A 23,765-nucleotide genomic window follows, 5' to 3' on the forward strand; every position below is an offset into this window, starting at 1 on the left:
ATCACGTTATTTTTAGGGTTTCGTAGTCTGTCGGTTATCCGTCCGTCCGTCTGTCTGTCCATCCATTCGTCCACGGTTTTTCTCAGAGACTATAGGACCTACAAAGCTGTAATTCGGCACGAATGCACATATTAATGATGCCACAAAATGGTGTATAAGATCTTTAAAATATATATTTTTAATGTACACATGAAACGGGGATGTTTTTTTTATAATGATCTTGTCCCTGATTTTAAGTTAGGGGATTTAAGACCTTAATACAATTTATACATTTATACAGTCTTATGTCTACACACTTATCTTCTATTTATATTTTCTGTTCTGTCATCGTTACCTGCTCCGCCGTCCAAGGGTGAGCAATATGAGGGTTAAACTACTACTGTGAGCGTAAATCTAAGGTGTACTGTCAGACAAGACATTCGTAAACTTTCTAAGCGCAAATAAATCTTACCACATAGACGACAAAAACTACGTCGATAACGCCGGCCTTGTACGTTGACTGTACATTATTTCAAAAAGTACAGTTGCTAGGGGCTGGGCGCCATACAACTTTTTGAACCTACTCACCAAGAGCTATCTAATGGTATATATTTTATCTCTGTTGAGACTTATACCAAAATGCCCATGATCCTTTGCTTGATAGTAATAAAAAAAATATTCTAGGGCTCCCGTACTATACAGTGTACACATTTTTTTACTCTGTACATTTTAACTGTGGTTTTTATGTATTTGGTTATCACCTCAGTCCAACCCATTAGAAGGTAAACTTTAGAACATCTCCCTATGACTATTAATAATATATTTCTATTTCTACTTATACTTCTTTGTATAGGTACAACTTTAATGGTACTTACTAAATTAATATGTAAAATGTATATCCAAAAAATCGATTTAAATGAATTGATAGTTTTCTTATTTATTTATTTGCAATATAAGAGAGTTAAGTAGTTACTTTTATAATTTAGTTTAGTTTATTTAGCTAGAACTTTTAGTTTGGTTAGTTTTTTTTTCTACTAACCTAACCTATTCGAAAATAGAACCTTTTTCATTTCATTTCTATGCACGGTAGATAACTGTTAATTTAATTTCTTCCTTTCTATATTCTCATCTGTATAGTAGTTTGTGTTATATCCTTACAATAATTATTAATATAACCATAGAATATATTATAACATTCCTATTCCTAAAAGAATAAAAGGTCGCCTACCTCACGAACAATACTTTAATCCAAGTAAGCCTGATAAGTCATAAAGAAACGTCTACGTGCTCCACTATTATGATAATAAAAGGTACATAAATCCCTTACGTTCAGACCCTTATAACGTCACAACCAGTGACGTAGCTCGATAACTTAAGACCCTGGAGTAAGAAACAAAAGGGCTCTGCTTGGACTTACAAGGACAGGTACCTAAGCGTTTGATAAAATAAAATCGACATTCGACTCATGTTATGTCATTCCATACATCAGCGATTCTATGAAAAAGCGATAAAGAAAACATCTTGGCTAGGGACTCTGATAACAAGCTACATGTTTAGTTGGCTAGATTTCTTTCTATAGTAAAATAGACAAAAAGGATTTTGACAAAGGAAACCTTATAAATTGTTCCCAAAAAGGTTTCTAATATTTATTTTTACAACTCTACTGTCTAATTTTTCGTACTTAGCCCAGAGTAATGATTTATAGTATTAAAAATTCCAAATAGGTTGTCATACTTTCATTGTCGTAAGGAATAGACATCAGACAGAATCTTTTATTTACTACTACTTATACTATTTGTGACCCTCCCGCCCCCCTCTAATTTAAGGCTCCATCCGCGCCTGTAGGCCTACTACGAAACAATTTTAGGACTCAAACAATCGGACGAGAATGCCGCGTCCTGCTCTAACAACATTATTTCACGTTGGTTAGAGCAGGACGTGGCATTTTCGAACGATTGTTTGAGTCTCAAAACGGTTTCGTGGTACGGCCCCTGGATAATGAACTGTTTTATCCATGATGCTAAGACTTCATTTCCGCATTTATACCAAATATACGCATAGAGTATAATAATTGCGACAGTGCTAAGGAATTTAATATACACAGCAATATCTCAGGCTGTCGGCGTAAATCCGATACGGTATTTGGAGTTTCTTTGAAATTCCAATACTGTTCTGTGGGTAATGCCTTCTGAATACAGTTCGTTGTGAAATATTTCATGCAAGGGAGCTGAAATGTGTCTTAAGTATGTTTAAGTATAAAAGATCTGTACTTTAGGAGTTTAAAAGAACAGACATTTAATTAGCATTCACTTACAATTTTAATTTATTGAAGAGTTTGACAGAATCAGAAATGACTGAGAGTCTTAATTGGTGACTTAACTTTAAATTGATTAAATTAAAGTTAAGTGATCAATTAACTCTCTGAGTGATGCCGATAAACGCAATTTAAAAAAAGAACTCAGGAGAAAATATGTTTTAAACTTAAAAGTTACAAAACAACGAAAGCTCTACATTTTCCTATATTAAAAAGTATAATATAGCCTACTATTACCTGGAAAGGATAGATAGATAGATAGATACCTCTTTATTGCTCACAAATTGGTACTATAACTAGTTTGACTAAAGGATATAATATCCTTTCTCATAGTTTACTCTACAATCTACATCTATCCTTTCATCAGAAGTACGCCTGCAGTATTTCCTATTCCATGCCAACAATACAAAAACAGTACACAATCAAACAAAACCAACAAACCCCATTATCTAACTTCGTACAATAATGTCCAAGAAAAATATTTCTGTATACATTCATACTTTTATTTATTTGCCCATAAATTTGTTAAAAGCCCTTCCTGAACAACTTAAGGGACGGAAGGGACGGGAATAAAAAGGGATACCGAATACTTATTTTTGGGAAACCGTTTCATTCAACATTGTCAATAAACCGAAGTTATAAGAAGCGAAAAGCGGTTTAAAGAAAAGATGGGCCTATATGAAACACTATCTTTACTTATAAAAGGGATAGGAGGAGCCTTAAATAACAGAGATATATGTATTATGTCAAATTCTTCATTTAATTACAGTAATACAGATATGTGAATAGTATTTGTCTCTGAGTGCAGCAGATAGCTCTGTGATCCCTTTGAAGCAGGCTAACTTTTGAAGAGGCTAGGCACACAGACCCAATGCCTACATCAACCTTAAACCCACCGAAATACTATACTACAGAAGAGTAACTGGGTCAAAATAATGTTTCTATCAAAAGCACCATTTTGATGCCTTAACCCTGTGCGGGGTGTAAGTTGTAACAAAACAAAATGATAATTAGGCTGTATATATGTGTCCCCTCTATAGAGTTTACTATGAAAGTGGCAGAGTTGAAAGATATTTTTTTTTTGGCTGGGGCTCAGCGTCAGCCAGTTTGCCTATACAAAAGTGAAAAAAAAATACTCTTTCAGCGATATAATATAATAATAGCTCCCGGCCGGTTTCATTGAAACCAGGCCAGCTACGCAGGAGTAATTTTATAGTGCCCAAGTGTGTGCGCAGTACACAAGACCACTCTCTATTCCTTTACTCCCATAACCCAGTGGGACGGAAGACCGACACGACCGGCGAGAGATCAGGCGCAGGACCGACTTTTTACATGCCCATCCAGCGCATGGATCATCTTACTTGTCAGACAATCAGGTGATCAGTCTGCACTGTCCTAACCAAACTTGGAAATAACATGTTCCCAACGAGAATCGAACCCACGACCTCCGAGTCAAGAGCCGCGCTCTATACCACTACACCACGGAGGCGTTGGCGATCTTTCAGCGATGCTACTTTTACAGCGAACTCTAGGATAGATCTCCCTAAAACTCTCTAAAGTAATATAACGTAGTTTTGTTTTTATTACACCGAGTATTTATACTTTCAGCAAAAAATTGGGCTTAACAAGATACCTAGACCTTCCTGTCGAGTACACCTCCGTTTTTTACCGTCTCCGTTTTAAATTGGTCTCGTAGCTGACGTTATAAATTGTACAATTTAAAGAGCACTTTAAAATCTAAGTGAGACATCTTTAAATCTAAAGTGAAGAAAAGGTGAACTCATGTACGTAAACTGCACCAAAAGGTCGTTAGTCGCGTGCAGCGGGCCGGAATAATTGAATTACAGTACGGTTACGGCGTTGGTGTGACAGTTATGCAACCGGAGAGGCGCACGGGAAAATGACCCTTACGACACCCGCGACGGCTGGCATGCTATATTACTATATTAGTGGATTATGTGGAAATATCTGAGCCGAACGATTGTGAATGAATGGCTTTTCAGGTTTACTTGTGTACTTTATAACGAATACGAATCAAAGTGTTTTTTTTTTATGAAATAAGGGGGCAAACGAGCAAACGGGGAGTGAAGACTGCCACTCATCAAGGTGATGAGGATGGTATATTTTTCGCGTGGGACAATGGCGAAAAGTTGCAGGTGGTATGATTCCGAACAATTCCTCAGAGCACTCCCCGTGATACAACCGATAGAGGATGCAGAGTGAAGCTACATCTCGGCGTAATTCCACGGGGTCCAAACTGTTTGAAACACTATGGCAGTCAACAATTTGAGCGGCTCTTCGTTGGATACGATATTTGTTTGAGAAGAGTTTTAACATCCATACTATAACTATTATGTATGTATGTCTGTCTGTCTGTATGTTGCCTATTCATGCCCGCCGAACCGATGTTGCTGTTTCGTATAGAGATTCTATAAGTCCTGGAAAAGGAAAGACCTTGGATACTTTTTATCGCAGAAAAATGACCCAGAAATTGCAGGTGTCATCTAGAGGTTTTTTTGTGCTGAAGGCAGGTCAAGTAGCCCTGATGTCACTGCGACCCTTGAGGATCTATTGTGACTCCTTCGCATTAGAGTACCGTCCCAACCCAATGCTGCTCATGAATTGAACGATGTGGTTGGGGTTGGTGCCACGAATTTCCTCTGTAGATGAGTATTCGTAGCGACCAAGGTGCCTGTTTCTGCTCTGCAGTAGAGCAGGACAGTCGAGGAGAAGGTGTATAGGTGTCTCGTCCTCCTCCTCGCAGAATCTGCAAGTCGTTAAGCTACTAACACCTATTCTGTTAAGGTGCTTATTGCGCTTGCAGTGCCCAGTTAGGCTTCTGGTAAGTATTCTTAATTGATTCCTACCCATAGTAGGTATATTATTAGAAACGTTTCATCTTGTTTGTCTGAGAGTCAGAAAAATCGTAAGGCCAAACATAGCACCGATTAATTTGTTCAAATACAGTGCTTTTCAACTTTTTTTTAAGATGCGACCTTCCCTGGTATAAAAAAATATTACAAAGGCTTCGCGACTCCCAAAGGGGTGATGACCCCGGACCCACATGTTGAAAAACACTGTTCTAAGGCAATCATTTCTCTAAAAGTTGCTAAGGCAAGGTCTATACAAACCCCGAAAACATAAACATTAAAATATTCAAAAGACATTAGGCCTATAATACAAGAAGCTATTAATCCTTCCACTAGACCGAATTTGAACTTTAACGATTAAATATTAAGGTCGCTTGTTGTTTGGGAAAAGTGCGTGGAATGATTTGAATATCATTGGGGTAATATCGGAAACTCTTTTATATTCATCCACAATCTACATCGCTAACAAAAACGGCGAATTTTGTAACCAAATTATAATGACAATATCAATATACAAAACTCATACGCCTCAGGTATCTCATTATAATAATATTATTATAATATCCCAAAAAATATAGAGAACAAGCTGTTGCCCGCGACTTCGTCCGCGTTAATCTTATTCAACAACAAAAGGATTTTGGAAATCGGTCCACAAATGCCGGAGATGTCCGCGAACCATTATAAAAAAAGTGAATATATCCTCCTCCTTTTCGGAAGTCGGTTAAAAAGTTGCCTAAGTTGTTCCTTACTACATCAGCTACGTGCCTAAAAAAAGTTCCGTCAAAATCGCTCCAGCCGTTTCAGAGATTAGCCGGAACAAACAGACAGACAGACATACAGACAAAAATTGTAAAAAATGTTGTTTTGGTATCTGTACCCATACATATTCTTATGCATGTAGTAAAAAACGGTTCTTTCAATATTACAAACAGACGCTCTAATTTTATTTATATGGGAGCCCCCCTAATTTTTATTTTTATTTTAATATCATTTTTAATTATTAAAGTAGGTACGGATACACTAATTAAGGCATTTTTGAAAATTTCAAGTGCCTACCTGTTTCTGTTGATAACGAGCAAAAAAGCCAAAAAAACACGTTTGTTGTATGGGAGCCCCCCTTAAATATCAATTTTATTTTATTTGTAGTATTTGTTGTTGTAGCGGCAACAGATATACATATTCTGTGAAAATTTCAGAAGTCTAGCTATAGCGGTTCTTGAGATACAGCCTGGAGACACACAGACGGACGGACGGACAGACGGACAGAGGGACAAACAACGAAGTCTTAGTAATAGGGTGCCGTTTTTACCCTTTGGGTACGGAACCCTAAAAACTTATGAACAAAGTATGATATACATCTTCATATCCTAACTACGATACAGCAACGGCAAGTGTTTTTACATTGATATCTCTTGTACGACCGAACTATACAGTTTTATCGTGACGTGTGTAGCAGGATTTACTTCGTATAACCCATACAAGGTCATCAATTTTTCATCTCCGTCGGATAATCAGTAATTTTCCTGTTGTATTGTTCTCTCCCCATATCGTTCAAGAGCAACTTTCATTAGACATCGAGCGGCGCTTGCAGTTTTCAAGTGAAAAGTGGCTGCCATTTTGAACCCTTTGCTTTAGATTTTATACCCGACAAACTTTGTTTTGCTATTTACGATGTATATACGAGGAGATATTTTTTATAAAAAAAGGGGCCAACGAGCAAGTCACCTGATGGAAAGCAATTTCAGATATTGTAAAAAATACTCCTTTCAGAACTTTCAGACAAAATTCGTTTATCGTGCGGGAACCGTACATTTTCCGGAACAAATTTCCCGGGACTCAAAGTTTCTCCATACCTCAGCAAAATAGTTCCAGCTAATTTGGCGTGAAGAGGTAATAGACAGACATACAGACAGACACACTTTCGAATTTATAATATTAGTACGTAAATAAGTACTATAATTACGACCTAGACTCAACCGAAGCACTAACTATTATTAGCATTTCATTACAATAGTTTGGACGTTGCGTGCCACTGCGTGTAATTTCCGCTGCTCACTAAATAACTACAACAGGAATTCTGTTAAGAGTGAACTAAGAGTGTTTAAAACATACACAAGCCTAAACTCAGAAAGAACATAATATAGTAGACCCTCTAATATTAAGTAGACACTATGCAGATAACATTTCAGATGGACTTGAAGCCAAATATAGTAGACCCTCTAATATTAAGTAGACACTATGCAGATAACATTTCAGATGGACTTGAAGCCAAATATAGTAGACCCTCTAATATTAAGTAGACACTAATCAGATAACATTTCAGATGGACTTGAAGCCAAATATAGTAGACCCTCTAATATTAAGTAGACACTATGCAGATAGCATTTCAGATGGACTTGAAGCCAAATATAGTAGACCCTCTAATATTAAGTAGACACTACGCAGATAACATTTCAGATGGACTTGAAGCCAAATATAGTAGACCCTCTAATATTAAGTAGACACTACGCAGATAGCATTTCAGATGGACTTGAAGCCAAATATAGTAGACCCTCTAATATTAAGTAGACACTACGCAGATAACATTTCAGATGGACTTGAAGCCAAATATAGTAGACCCTCTAATATTAAGTAGACACTATGCAGATAGCATTTCAGATGGACTTGAAGCCAAATATAGTAGACCCTCTAATATTAAGTAGACACTACGCAGATAACATTTCAGATGGACTTGAAGCCAAATATAGTAGACCCTCTAATATTAAGTAGACACTACGCAGATAACATTTCAGATGGACTTGAAGCCAAATATAGTAGACCCTCTAATATTAAGTAGACACTACGCAGATAACATTTCAGATGGACTTGAAGCCAAATATAGTAGACCCTCTAATATTAAGTAGACACTATGCAGATAACATTTCAGATGGACTTGAAGCCAAATATAGTAGACCCTCTAATATTAAGTAGACACTATGCAGATAACATTTCAGATGGACTGGAAGCCAATCTTTATACAGAATATAAACCATAATATAACCTATAACCTCACAGTAAACTTATTAGATTTAGCTTATTTCTTTTAAAAAAGCTTATTTCTGTGCGAACAAACTATAAAGTTGCTGGCAACATATTTTATATTAAGTAGAATAATTTTTTTGCTTAAATAATATATGTTTTTAATTTTTAACTGCTTCTCAAGAAGCTTGAATTATAAAAAAACAATTTCTTTGTATTTTCACTTATTTTGAATTTTTTTATTTGCAACCAACCGACTTTGAGCTAGTATTAATGTATGAGCTTAATATGAACCAATCGGAGAGAGAGTACAGCTTGAAAAGATCCTGAAATTCAACAACAAGCTGTTAGAAGTTAGAACGTCATCGATCTGGGCCCCACAATTTATTCAGTTTAATTAAGGAGCTCGGTGATATTAAATAAGTTATATCACAGGTGGGGCTCGCTCATGGAAATTTATGCACGAACTATTGTCTATGTAGCGTACCTGAGGTTTTGTAATATCTGAATAGTAAACGCTACAGATCAGTCAAAAAATTAAGTCAGTCAAAGTGTTAGTCATTTAAACTAGGCTAGCTTAAACCTTGTAGGGCTATATAATATGACTAATGTACTAACCATGACGATTAGACCAATTAAAGGTGCTATCTTATGGCTCTATTACCATGTCGTCAATGTAGAGAAAGATCATAGAGCACACCCAAAGGACAGAAAATACTTTTCTAGAGAGCTGTACACATTTTGTTAGTTGCAGCGAGTGCTGGCAAGGTATCCCGATGGAATACAGCGATTAAATAGGTATAAAATTGACATAAAACTTTTTATAAAACCACCTCCACCAAACAACAACACAAGCACTATAGACAGAACTAAAGAGTACCTCGACTTCAAACAAACGGGCGAATACGCGAGTTGGGCGCTAATGTCACTTTCAACATGTTTCATAATGCTTTAGTAAGGGCCAGGCCACAACACTACGTTGCGGCGTCGCATCGCAAAAACAACATCGGACAGAAATGCGATGCGATGTTGGAGCGCAAAATTTCATTGGAAACAGTCGTCGTAGATTTTAACGATGCGACGCCGCAAGCATCACAGTATTGTGGCCTGGCCCTAACGTAGTTATTAGTACGGCGCGCGCCGGCCGATATGATATACTATACGTGATAAGTACGTCAAACGTATCGAGATCTCTTCTGGCCTCTGGGTCAGCCTCATAAAGTTAGTATACCTAGCGGAATAGAGCAATAATCTCTAGCTGTCAAACGTAACCAAAATTGGTTTTCATCTGTGTGAAAAATATGTGTACGTATACACTTACACAAGCATGATTGAACATAGCAACGTACGGCACGTGCCGACTGAACGTCAAAAAAAGAGTGCTGCTGTCATGTATCACACGTCTCTTTTTACCACACAGTGTTACTGATAGTGACATCTCTCTTGCTCAGGCCTTTGTTTCTCTATTCCGCTAGGTATATTAACTTTATGGTCGGCCTACTCATTCTAACGTTCGTTTCGTTCTGGTTCTGTTTACTCTGCTATTACACACCGAGATTCTGTGAGGTCATAATGTAGCCGGTCACTCATACTAAACCATAGCCCTACTATTAAACACAATCAAAATAGCCTTGGAACATTTTCTATACTAACTCTTATCTAGTGCAAACATCTAAATTGAATCAAAGAGTAAATATTGTTAATCGTGAGAATAAGCAAACGTGTCGGGTGCACGAAAATAATTAGCGGAGGGGGGAAAGAGGGGAGAAAGGAAAAAGGGGGAGGAGAGAGAAAGGGGGAGGGTAATGCGATTACCGTTGTTCTGAGAAAACAACTGTCCTTGCTTCTTGCAGGGGGGGAATCATAGCTCTTTTAATGGTTTTAATTAAAGTGTGACAAAGTTAAAGAGGTTGTATGTAAAGACTATGACATCCGGTGTGCTACTTTTCGATCTCGTTACGAGTACCTTGCAAGAATTATGATTCTAATATGTTAGAACGAATCTTCTTTCGGCTGCTGCAGACAGATGCAGACAATGTTTTCTAATTCATATAATAATTTAAAATAAAATCTTGATTGTCTCTATACCTACTATATACATATTTGTAACTTGTAGCTACAAGTTATTTTTGTGTGTGATGTGAAGTGCTTGTGATTCAATTAAAAAAATCGTTTATTGTGTGAGAACCATTGATTCTTCCGAGATAAAAAGTATCCTATGTCCTTTCCCGGGACTGAAAGTATTTCCATACCAGCAAAATTGGTTCGGCGTGAAGAGGTTACAGATAGACGGACAGTCAGACAAACGCACTTTCGCATTTATAATAATATTAGTAATGAAGTATGGATATTTTTTTATGAAATAAGGGGGCAAACGAGCATACGGGTCACCTGATGGAAAGCAACTTCCGTTGCCCATGGACACTCGCAGCATCAGAAGAGCTGCATGTGCGTTGCCGGCCTTTTAAGAGGTAATAGGGGAGGGTAGGGAAGGGAAGGAAATAGGGGAGGGTAGAAAAGGGAATAGGGTAGGGGATTGGGCCTCCGGTAAACTCACTCACTCAGCGAAACACAGCGCAAGCGCTGTTTCACGCCGGTTTTCTGTGAGAACGTGGTATTCATCCGGTCGAGCCGGCCCATTCGTGCCGAAGCATGGCTCTCCCACGTATAAAAACTCATGTAACGTAATACCACGTATATAAGGTAAAACTTCTCATATTAGCATCACCGTTATTTTTTGTAACTAGCTAGTTTACTAGCTAAAAGCCGAGCTGTGTGAGGGCTCGCGTCGTCACACCTTGATTGACTAATGATAACACATCAACAATCTACATAATATAAATAAAAATTTCTATGTTAAAGCAGAAATCAATAGGTGTGATAGTTTTTCCGTAAAGTGTACCACAAAATGTACAGGTTGTGGTATATATGGCTGCTGTTAAGCATTGGTGTTTCATCCCACATAAAATCGGGTTTTGAGTTAATAATGCAGTTTTGTTCTTTATAACATAAGGTTTACGACAGTGAAATCCATTTTTTTGAAAACACACTGTAGCATATTCTAGAGTACAAAAATGGTTAATGCTTATTCCTCTTAGTGAGGTTTTGTATACAGCATTTATGTACTATGTTTCTAAAATGATTTGCGCTTAAACCGCTAAACCGATTTTGATAAAATTTTGTATTCGGATACTTTGAATCAATTAAAATGACATTAGATACTTTTTGTCCCGGAAAATGTACGGTTCCGGCGCAGTCAACAACAATGAATTTGGCATAAGATATCGATATTGAGTACATTTTAACGTTGTTCGTGGCGGCCGAAAAGGAAGATCTTCCGACCGAGCGAGATAGCATGCTCGGTCAGGCCGAAGCCCACTGACGTCATTTCAGACGTTGTATATATCTTGCCGTTCTCCGAAACTTCGATAGCGCGATGCAGGAATGTTAGGCGAATTGTGGGTACCGCCACAACATGTAGATATTACGTACTTGGTTTTGGAGAAGGGCATACTTTAGGATAATATTTTTTATCATGGAAAATGTTCGGTTTTCACGCAATAAACTTTATTAATTTGCGTTTAAGCTGCTGAAACGATTTTGATTAAATTTAGTTAATGTAGAAATAATTAATTTATCACGTGCAGAGTTGGGCAAAAAGTAATTAGTAATTTTAATCAGATTACAAATTAATCAGATTGATGAAGTTATTGTGCATCTGAAATTACCCGTAAGTTGATTAATAATAATATGTATAAAATGTATTCTTATTATTTTAGTTTGCAATTAGATTAATAATTTAATAAGACTAAAGAGTATTTCAATAATTATGCCCAATATCCAATGCTGGTAATTATAATAAATAAAAAAACTCCCACGCCGATTTCGGGGCGGTGGCCGGTTTCAATAAAACCAGGCCAGTTACGCAGGAGTAACATCATAGGAAGGGAAGAAGAAGCGGGAACTCTCTGTCCTTTTCCGATACATAACGTATCTGCATACCAAATATCATCAAAATCCATGTAGCGGTATAAGCAGAAATCATTTTATTTAACGCCTGGGAACCGCACATTTTTCAAAGACAAAAAGGATCCTATGGCCTTTTCCGGGACTCAAAGTATCTCCATACCAAGTTTCATCAAAATCTGTTCAGCGGTTTAGGCGCAAAATAGGAAATTTTATAACGCGGTAACCGTACATTTTTCAAGACACTAATTATCTTATGTCCTTTCACGAGAGTCAAAGTATGTGCACACCAATTTTCATCAAAATCGGTTCAGTGGTTTAGGTCATTTTTGTTTATCATACGGGTACCGTACCTTTTTCCCGGATGTAAAGTATCCTATGTCCTTTTCCGAGACATAACGTATCTGTATACCAAATATCATCGAAATCCACGTAGCCGATAGCGGTATAAGCTGAAATCATTTTTATTTAATGCCTGGAAACCGTACATTTTTTTTAATAAAAAGGACCCTATGTCCTTTCCCGGGACTCAAAGTATCTCCATACCAAATTTAGAAGAATCGGTTCAGCGGTTTGGGCGTGACAAGGTAATTTTATAACATTTTGTTAAAATTAAAGCACTTAAATTTGTATTGAAAGAACAAATCAGAATTTTGCATTTATGTGAAATAGCACAAAGGACATTAATGCTATACAGTAATAATAATAATAGCTCCCACACCGGTTTCGGTGACGTTGGCCGGTTTCATTGAAACCAGGCCAGCTACGCAGGAGTAATTTTATAGTGCCCAAGTGTGTGCGCAGTACACAAGAGCACTCTCTATTCCTTTACTCTCATAACCCAGTGGGACGGAAGACCGACACGACTGGCGAGAGATCAGGCGCAGGACCGACTTTTTACATGCCCATCCGACGCATGGATCATCTTACTTGTCAGACAATCAGGTGATCAGCCTGCACTGTCCTAGCTAAACTTGGAAATAACATGTTCCCAACGCGGGAATCGATCCCCCGAACTCCGAGTTCGCATTATATATTCATAATCATAATCTACGCATTTCAACAAAAAAAAAAGATACCGCACAATAACATTTTTTTGCTTAAAATACGAGGGCTGCTATTTATGTATCCGGAATTAAAAAAAGAAACAAACATATATCATTTAATATGGTTTTATTGCTTTTCAAAATATTCGCCGCGATGATCGACACACTTTTGCATACGCTGGAACCAATTTTCATAGCGCTTTTTCCATTCTGATTGAGGTATCTCCAAAACGTGCATTTTGAACGCATCAACAGCCTCTTCGCGGCTCGAAAAACGTTGACCACGTAATTTGTTCTTCGCGTATGGAAATAAAAAGAAATCGTTAGGTGCCAAATCAGGGCTGTACGGCGGATGACCAGTCAATTCGATCTTTTGACCCTCCAAAAACTGAGTTGTTTCAGCTGAGGTGTGACAGCTAGCATTGTCGTGATGTAATATGATTCTGCGTTGTCGGTTGTCCTTTCTTATTTCTTCAAAGACTTCTGGTAAACAAATGGTCGTATACCATTCAGAATTAACCGTTTTACGATTCTCTAATGGCACTGTAGCCACATGTCCATTAATTCCAAAAAAACAGGCGACCATTTGCTTCAAAGTACTTTTTGCACGAGTAACTTTTGTTGGTTTCGGCTCATCTTGGAACACCCACACCGTTGACTGTTGTTTAGTTTCGGGGTCATATGCATAGATCCAAGATTCATCACCTGTGTAGATATTATAAACGGCTTTTGACGTACCACGGTTGTATTTTTTTATCATTTTTTTGCACCAATCGACACGAGCCCGTTTTTGATCGATTGTCAAGTTGTGCGGAATCCAACGCGAACATATTTTTTTTACAGCCAAATGTTCGTGTAATATCTTATGTATGCTCGTCATACTTATGCCTAAGGACGCCTCTATCTCGCGATATGTAACATGACGATCACGCATTATTAGTTCCCGCACAGCATCTATATTTTGTGGGACAACAGCTGTTTTTTGGGCGACCTTCTTTATTTTCATCCGTGAGCATAGACCGCCCACGATTAAACTCACTGTACCAGTGATAAACAGTGGTTTTTGATGGTGCTTCATCTCCAAAAGTTGCGGTGAGTTGAATAAAGCACTGTTGTTGATTTAGCCCACGCCGAAAATCGTAGTAAATCATTGCACGAAAATGTTCACGCGTTAAATCCATGGCAAATGAAGACACGCAATTTTCAAAATGACGCCACAATGGAAAAATAATTGACAGTCACATGAAACAAAATGTATTCTTCAACCAAAGAGTTCTATTTTCAAATGTTGTAATTACTTTTTAAATATTGTTCTTGTAAGTGGCCAGTTCCGGATACATAAATAGCAGCCCTCGTAAGCAGAAAATAAAGATTATTCCAAAAAAACTTAAAACACCGATTACTCAAAACTAGTCCGATGTGGGATGACACACCAATGCTTAACAGCATCCAATTTTATAGAAATAGATCAAGATATATATCTGTGGGCAGTGGGGATATACCTACTAGGGCATCGCTTTGCTCACCCTGACAATAAGCGATTTCCATCTTTCGCGCCTACAATATAGTTGACAGCGATTTATCTCGCATTAGAGTTGCATCAACAACATTCCAAATAGATGGCTTCAGGTGGTTTATATCTACCCGCAAATGTCCTCATGTGTTACAGCACGCAATAAAGACATACCAACTTGCCGCCATTGTTCCACGGCGGCCATTTGCAATACCCCCGCTTCACAAAATGGCGGACCTTTTTTTAATGCCTAACAAATATTACGCGACAAGAATTCAGTTATTGCTGTTCCTTTGTGTTTATAGTTTAAGTAAAGCTTTTATCAAAGAACAAAGAGAAAACATGTTCGATGATAGTTTGAAAAGAAACGGGCCACTGAATTAATTGCAGTTGGCTTTGTATAATTATACTGTAAACTACGGTCAAATTCTAACTTAAAATAAATAAATTTATAAAGATGGATTTTTAGGAAGTGTAAAAAAATACTTTAGATATTATATCTTATATATAAAATGTTCGTTCCCTTACTCCTCCGAAACGGCTTGACCGATTCTCATGAAATTTTGTGAGCATATTGAGTAGGTCTGAGAATCGGCCAACATTTATTTTCTATACCCCTAAGTAATAAGGGTTGTTCACCCTTAAATTTTTATTTTTATTTTTGGACAAATTTTTTTGTTTTTATTTTTTATAATGTGGCATTAAAAAATACGTACAACCCTAAAATTATTTTTACTTTTTTTTATCACCAACCCCTATTTTTTATAGCCATTTTATTAATTTAACCATTGTTCATCCCCGGTTTATATATAGGAAGGATATAGCCCCAGCCCCCACGCCGTGGCGAAGAGTCCATATAACCCGATTCCCGTCGGCTTCCCTTTTGGAAAATCGAATCTATGGGCCAAATACATTTTTATCTAATAAATATTTTACATACTTAAAAAACTTTGAATTCACTAACCGCCTATAAAATTTTATATGCAATAAATTTTTCTCTCACTTGAAATAGTTAAGAATTAATAATAAATTTATCAAATTTATATAGGAAATGCAATAAAAAGCTCCGATAGAAGCCGATAAATAAGCGGGTTATTTCTTCATACAACGATGTTTCATAGTAAGCATCTGTCCTTTTCATTCCTGTGAACTGATCATCTCGTTGTGTCTCGTTCTAGCATGTTCTGTCTCGTTCTACCACGCGCCAATATACTCGGAAATAAGCCGATATTCGGCGAGTTATTACGGAGAAAGGTTAATTAGCAACGCACAAGTGCGAGGGAGAAAGATGAGTCATGAAGTAAAATTGTAAATTGTTATGAGTCAAATGGCGGATGAGTGTTTGTAAACAACTTGTTATTAGTTTTGTGTTCTTGAATCACGAATGTCGAATGTTATTTGTTTTAGCGTGAAGAAGAGTGCAGTGTCGCAAATTTAAATTAATTTGTATTGTGATTTGTTAATTGTTACTCGTACAGCTGAGACTGTTGTCTGACAGATTATTTGCTGTCGAAGGAAACTTCGTTTTCCAAACTTAGTTTTGAATGACCGCATGTGCCGTCACGCATACAACTTAACTCAGAAGGCATTTTTCAAAGGTATCATTATCAAACTTGAAACTCGAACATTGTTGAACATCAGTGCTGAGCGTTTTGGTAAGTAGATTTTTTACTTCGGCTTCCCTTCCGAAAATATTCACCCTCCGCCACTGAGCCCCAACAATAGTTTTTTACCTAAACCAATATGTATTTACTATTTAGTAAAAGATCATTCCTGTAATACAATTCAAAACGGGACTTAGACATTCAGCCGATAGCTACAATACGACACAAGAATACTAAGTAAACACTTAATTTGTAGAGAAACCTGGGAAGTCCTAAGCTCTCTCTATTTTTAGTAAATACTATTTAGTTTTTCCAATTTAGGAGAGGAAATTGGTGAAACCTAGATCCTATTTATGGTTTTTCAAATTCAAATAAAATTTTGTTGAGTTTAAGCACTAACTTTTTCTGCTTGCCTTAATTATCTATTTGAGTAAGTTTGTATTTCATTCATCACTTTACTATGGTTAATTCGTCGCACTTTGTTTCGGAAAGAATAAAACAGATCATCATCCAAGTATGTCACTTGGATGACTTAGGAAAAGCCATGTGAGCTACGAATAATAAAATGTGATAGACATCAAATGGCTTTTCCAAAGTATAAGACAAAGACAGCAAAAAGGAAAAGTTATCCTGTCTTATTCCTCTATCAATAAGGTCGATAGTGTCTTACTTGATGACTTACTTAGCCTGAACTAATGATATCTAATGATGGAGCAGTCGCTTAAAACACTTTCAGTGCAATACTTTCACCCATCCAAACGGACGTACGAAACATTTTTATGTACGTTTTTGAAGTGTAGAACACTCCATAGTCGATATATAGCGTATGGGAAAACACGCGCGTGTTAGAAAATGAAATAAGAATATAGAATTGAGATTATAATAGTAACAATTAAACAAAGGAACAATTAAATAAAGAAATTACAATAATTTGAAAAGTAAGGTTATCAAAAATGTGGCAAATAACTAGGTTATTTAGCTGTACCTCGAAGAAGATGAAAGTATTTGTTATCTGTGAAATATGCACCTCGAAGTAGATAAAAATGATTATTATCTGTGAAACATGATAAGGAAGTTTTGGTTCATTTAGATACTTATTTATCTAATTATCGACACTTAATGTTTATTTCAGTTAGAAGTTGTTATTTATAATATTGTTGCAATTAAAGATATGTTATAAATGTATTGTTCGAAATATCTAGGATATTTCGAACATAAATACTTAAATGAGAAATAAAACGTTTAGAGGGCTCACATATTGTATTATCCAATAGAAATGTTATGGTTGGCTGATTGGATAAAGGGAATATTTCCGGTCAAATTAAAATAATATTTAATAATTAAAATATCATACAAGATATAATATTGACTTATTATTGATTGGTCAATGGGTTTAGCCAATAGATGGAAATATCCCCTGGGCAAAGCCAAACCCGGGATATATAAGCCATAGAAAGTCGTAATTGGGTCACTTACCCTGGTGAACTGGAGACGACTGAACAGTGAGTTAAGTACTTTTCTATTGTAATTATTATCCGCCATATTTTATTGTATGTGTGTTGCTTTGTGTTAATTATTATATTATATGGATAATATTTCTTAAATGTTATTTGATTATTGGTTATGCCTTTGCTATGATTGTTAGTGACTTGATTGTTTTGTGTACTGTGTTCTGTATTGTAATTTATACTGTTGAAAAGAATATTTAGACCCACCGAGTTTCTTGCTGGTTCTTCTCGGTGGGAAGGTCACTGAACCAGTGGTAGGGCCTTGGACCGACAATAAACATATTCTATAGTCTATATATTTTTTATTTAACTACCCTCACTTCTGATGACCATATTCTTTAATGTTAATTATCAGTTAATTTTGATATTTCTAACCTTTGATTAAGTAACTATTACATAGAGTCGTCTTATTTCTGTCACGCGCGGGCTCTGCGCGGGTTTAGCGCGTGCTGTGCGCGTGTTTTCCCATACGCTATTGTAGAACACGCTCAGAACACGCGCAGGACACGCGCACGTCTGATCGCGCCCTTAGTCTTGTCTTCGATAATCAATGAGGCCGTTATTTTCTAACGGCCGTTCCCAATATTTGATCTATCTCTGATTTTGCCCTACTAGAGATAGGAATAGCTCACAATTGACATAAAATATATGTCTCTAATGTCTAATGTGAGTTATTCCTATCTGTAGTAGGGCAAAACCAGAGATAGATCAAATATTGGGAACGGCCGTTAGTTAACATAAAAATGTAAAGTGGCCTACTCACTTGCGTTGAGCGGCACGGCGGGCGCGCGCGCGTGGTACGCGTTCGCGCCGCCCGCGTACACGTGGCGCGTGTACCCCGCCAGCGTGCTGCGGTTACTGCGCCATTCACGCTGAGGGCTCTGGAACAAGACACATGTATGAATAAAAAAATATATATATATATCACACACCCACAAGAACGTACAACTTCCTCCTTTTTTGGGAGTCGGTTAAAAGCGGGCTTTATTCCACGTCCTGTACTCATCTCCCTGATCCGTAAACCGGAATTACTCTTATAATATTAGTTCTATGACCGCAAAAGTAAAAAGTAATTTCATGTTAGTCTTCAACTCTTCACATCTTAATAAGGCAGGATTGTTTAAGTTACAATTTCTATGATCGCTAAAGTTCGTGGTTATTTAACATCTTAGGGCCATGCCACAACAGCGCGTTGTGGCGTCCCATCGTAAAAATCTACGACGTCGCAGAACGCATCGTGGAAATTTGCGACGCGACAGCGAGATTTCCGATGACATTTTTGCGTTGTGACTACGCATATCGCATTTCTGGGCGCTGTTGCTTTTGCGATACGACACCGCAACGCAGTGTTGTGGCCTGGCCCTTACAAGCTGTTTGACGTGCTACGACAATTCCCATGAAATGAGTTCTTGAATCAAAATTGCTGTTGCATCCCAATTCCCAGGTTAGAGCTGGAGTGCGAAGGGATCTTTATAGCATAAATGTAGTGTAAATTGTAGTAGTATCGTGTAAATGTAGTGTAAATAATCGGCCAAGTGCGTGTCGGACTCTTGCACGAATGGTTCCGTACCGTTATAAAGCGAAAAAATAGTGCTTTTTGTTTGAGACCCGCCCTTGATTATTTAATTTATTTTAATTTTATTATTAAATATTAAATTACAAATACAATTAAGGATTTTGTGAATATTTCAAGTGCCTACCTACTGCCATTATGGATTACGTGCAAAAAAAGCCAAAAATTTCATGTTTGTATGTATGGGAGCCCCCCTCAAATAATAGCTTTTATTGTTTTTAGTATTTGTTGTTATAGCGGCAACAGATATACACAATCTGTGAAAATGTCAACTCTCTAGCCATTACCGTTCTTGAGTTACAGCCTGGAGACACACAGACAGACGGACAGACATCGATGTCTCGGTAATAGGGTCCCGTTTTTACCCTTTGGGTACGGAAACCTAAAAATCGATTATACCTTATACTTAGTTAAATATGTTAAAGTGCTTTATAATATAGGTTCAACCATTTTTTTTGTTTTATTGCTAAAAACATAAACACCACTAGAAAATAATAACTTTAGCCAGCATATTTCAGGAAGCTTATCGTGTAGGCGTGTAAACCACGCATAGTTTTAGAAACTTCAAGTGGGGACGCGTGACGACACAAAAACAGGACACCGTGACCCCATGAAGCACAACTACTAAGGTCGTACTTAGATAAACTTAACTTTAATTTAACGAATCTTTTGTCAAAACTACATACGTTTCAGCCACAATCTTCAATAAAATCCATACTAATAATATTGTAAATACGAAAGTGTGTCTGTCTGTCTGTTACATCTTCACGCCCATACTGAACCGATTTTTTTAAATGAAATAAGGGGGCAATACGAGCAAACGGTTCACCTGATAGAAAGCAACTTCCGTCGCCCATGGACACTCGCAGCATCAGAAGAGCTGCAGGTGCGTTGCCGGCCTTTTAAGAGGGAATAGGTTAATAGCTGAGGGTAGGGATGGAAAGGGAAGGGAATAGGGGAGGGTAGGGAAGGGAATAGGGTAGGGGATTGGGCCTCCGGTAAACTTTGTTGATTTTGCTGAGGTATGGACACTTTGAGTCCCGAGAAAGGACACAGGATACTTTTCATCCCGGAAAAATGTACGGTTCCCGCGCGATAAACGAGTTTTTGCGGCGTCATCTATACTCCACTCGGGCTAACTTGTCGCTAGCGGTCATTGACTCCTATCAAAAACTTGTCATTTTCCATATAAACCGCGATTGACAATGAAGTGTCAGATATTGTTTATCGTGGTTTTATATGGAAAATGACAAGTTTTTGACAGGGAGGCTAGTGTTCAATAATATTAGATGTAGTCTGCAATGTAAACAGTATAGCTTTGTTTTGCTTTTAAATATTGTAGCTAAGGTTTTATTTAAATAGGCAGCCTTTGAAACATTTTACCTGCCAAAAACACAGAATTAAAAGCTTTTTTACATTTCTGGTGTAAAATGAAAAAAAATGCACATTTTGTAAACCTTTTGCTTTACAGTATTGTCCGCGGTTTTTGTAAAAATAAACAAAAAAATACGTGTTGCAGAAATCCTTGACACACAAAAATTCATTCTCACCCAACTTTGCAGTCTTCATGCTATTTCTAAAACTTTTTTAGATCAACTTTCATTTGGAAATGGGTAAAAACCTCACCTGGTAATAATAACAGTAAATATAGTATGCCATGAAACCTAAGTCGCGTTTAAAAATATGTATTTTGTTTTATGCCTTTGTTTTGTGATTTAGTTACAAGTAAAGAATAGTGATAATTATTTATGAAAATATGCGAATATTTATATCTTGCCTTTTAAACTTATAAAACTGAACTGATTTTAATGAAAATTGATAAAGAGATACTCTGAATCCCGGGAAAGGTCATAGGATATATTTTGCTTAGAAAAATGTACGACTCTCGATTTAAACTAGTTAATCTGGCTCTAATTAGTTTTTAAGGGACTAATTCTTCTACATTAGCTTTTGGATTTCTTAATAGTTCGTAGTTCTCTTCTTTCGACGGTAAAGCTCATTCACATTTCATACAAGAGAGAAGAAATATCCCTAAATCTCTCTCGAGAGCAGAAGATATTAAATTAATATTCCTACATCGCAAACCCGTGTACATTCGGGCGGTAAAGTATAATTATGGTCTGCGCATATTTGCCGACGCTCCCGCGCCAACATAAAATGCATATTAGATTTGTTTTGTTGTCTGTACGTGATAGGCCGAACGTGCGAACTGCCGTGCTCGCGTGTTGGACGTATCTCTTCAATAATGTCGCTATTGCTCTATTTTCTCTTTAGCTATGATTCTGATTAATTTTTCATGAATGTGAAGAGTAGGGAATGTCAAAGAATGGTTACAATAATCGGCCAAGTGCGAGTCAGACTCGCGCACGAAGGGTTCCGTTATAGAGTAAAAATAGGCTTAAATGTTTTTTTGTATGGGAGCCCTGCCTAAATTTTTATTTTATTTAAATATTATTATTAATTGTTAAAGTACACATATATTTAAGGCCTTTGTGAAAATTTCAAGTGTTTATAGCGGCAACAGATATACACAATCTGGCAGTCACAAGGATCCACATAATACCAGGGATCGTGGTACAGTTATCCTGTACCAAGATCATTACCTGAGTGGAGTCCTATTCAACAACTTTTCGCACTGCACTGCCTTATACCGAAGCACTCAATCCGTGCCGCACCACAAAAATATTATGTACTTGTGTAAATTATTTGTAAAATTTTGTTTGTGTTAAAATTCGAATTAAGTATTCTAATTTTTTTTTATTTTTTTTTACTGATAAGTATACCTATTATGTGGTTAGGCTTATAGTATGCATGTCTTTTTTTTTTTTTTTCTTTCTCTGTCATTATTGTTGTGTGCTTTGTTCTATTGTAGTGTACTGTGAACTTTGTTGAATAAATGTTTATTATTATTATTATTATTACAATCTGGAAAAATTTGAGAAGTCTAGCTATAGCGGTTCTTAAGGTACAGCCTGGCGACATACAGACGGACAGACAACGAAGTCTTAGTAATAGGGTTCCGTTTTTACCCTTTGGGTACGGAACCCTAATAAATGAGAAAGTGCATCTGTCTGTCTGTCTATCTGTTACCTCTTCAGGCCCGAACCGCTGAACTGATTTTGCTAAAATTTTATATGGAGACACTGTGAGTCCCGGGAAAGGACATAAGATACTTTTTATTCCGGAAAAACGTATGGTTCCCCGCAATAAACAAATTCTGTCGCAACGGAGTTGAGAAAGCCATCTAGCTTAATATTATTTGAATAAATAATTTAAAATTGTTTTAGGAGTTCTTAGAGTAAGGCAAATAAAAATTTCCTGTCTAAAATAATTGTACATGTGAGTCTGTATTAGCTTAAGATATTATAATTGTGTAGTAGAGGTGACTGACAAGGTATCCCTGTCCAAACACCGTACTACCGATGTCGTAAAGAATTCGTCCGTGACTATAATCACATTTATTACTCTATAATGCCTTCACATTAAGGTGACGACTGACGCCGCGTTAAAATAAAATCGTTTTGGATATGTTTTAGATCGCTTGTTCGCTGAACAAGAAATGGAACAGCGAAAATGGTTTTTGTCGGGTAATTTAAAAACCATAAACATAATATTATAAGCTATGGCCAAATTATAGCCGGCGTCGCACGGGTATAAAATATATAGCCATTAAAAAATACATTAAAATCGATAGTCTACGATCCTTCACGTGGTCTACTTCTTATCTGTGCCAAATAGAAATAACATAAAAATTGCTCCAGTAGTTCGCGAGATAAGCCCTTTCAAATAATTTCCCCCGGTTTTTCCACATTCTCCTATTAGTCTTTAGCGTGATAAAATATAGCCTTCCTCAATAAATGGGCTATCGTAGTTCCTGAGATTAGCGCGTTCAAGTTAGCCCTTTCAAATAATTTTCCCCGGTTTTTTCCACATTTTCCTCTATTTCTTCACTGCTATTAGTCTTAACGTGATAAAATATAGCCTATAGCCTTCCTCGATAAATGGGATATTTAACACTAAAAGATGAAAGAATTCAAAAAATAAGTTGTGAGGATATTAACCTTATCTAATATTATAAATATTAACTTACAAAAACCCCCTCTTCAGAGGTGAAGGCCTCCTTTAGACTATTCCATTTGTCTCGATTTTGGACTACTCTAATATAGTCTGGGCCGGCCATCTTTCTAATTTCGACATCACAGCGTGTAATAGGAAGGCCTATACTCTCTTGCCTTCAGTTCCTTTCCAAGATGTTACTATTGAGGTCCAGCGCTGGTCGTTTAATCTCGCAACATGTCCTGCCCATTTCCACTTCAGTTGTTTTGCGAAGCGGAGAGCATCTATAACCTTGTTTCGATCTCTTATAGTAGTATG

The 23,765-nt window shown here is 37.0% G+C and overlaps 1 protein-coding gene across 1 annotated transcript in view; it reads right to left on the minus strand.

The window, feature by feature from the left end:
* The window catches only part of LOC121732865 (calmodulin-binding transcription activator 2), a 232,849-nt gene that overhangs the window by 136,987 nt on the left and 72,097 nt on the right, over positions 1 to 23,765 (minus strand). Inside the window, exon 2 of the mRNA XM_042122859.1 lies at positions 18,582 to 18,699. The gene's annotated coding sequence lies outside the window, so the exon portion shown is untranslated. The remainder of the gene's footprint in view (positions 1 to 18,581; positions 18,700 to 23,765) is intronic.

The sequence above is a fragment of the Aricia agestis genome, chromosome 13, assembly GCF_905147365.1.
Source record: "Aricia agestis chromosome 13, ilAriAges1.1, whole genome shotgun sequence".
Lineage (NCBI taxonomy): Eukaryota > Metazoa > Arthropoda > Insecta > Lepidoptera > Lycaenidae > Aricia > Aricia agestis.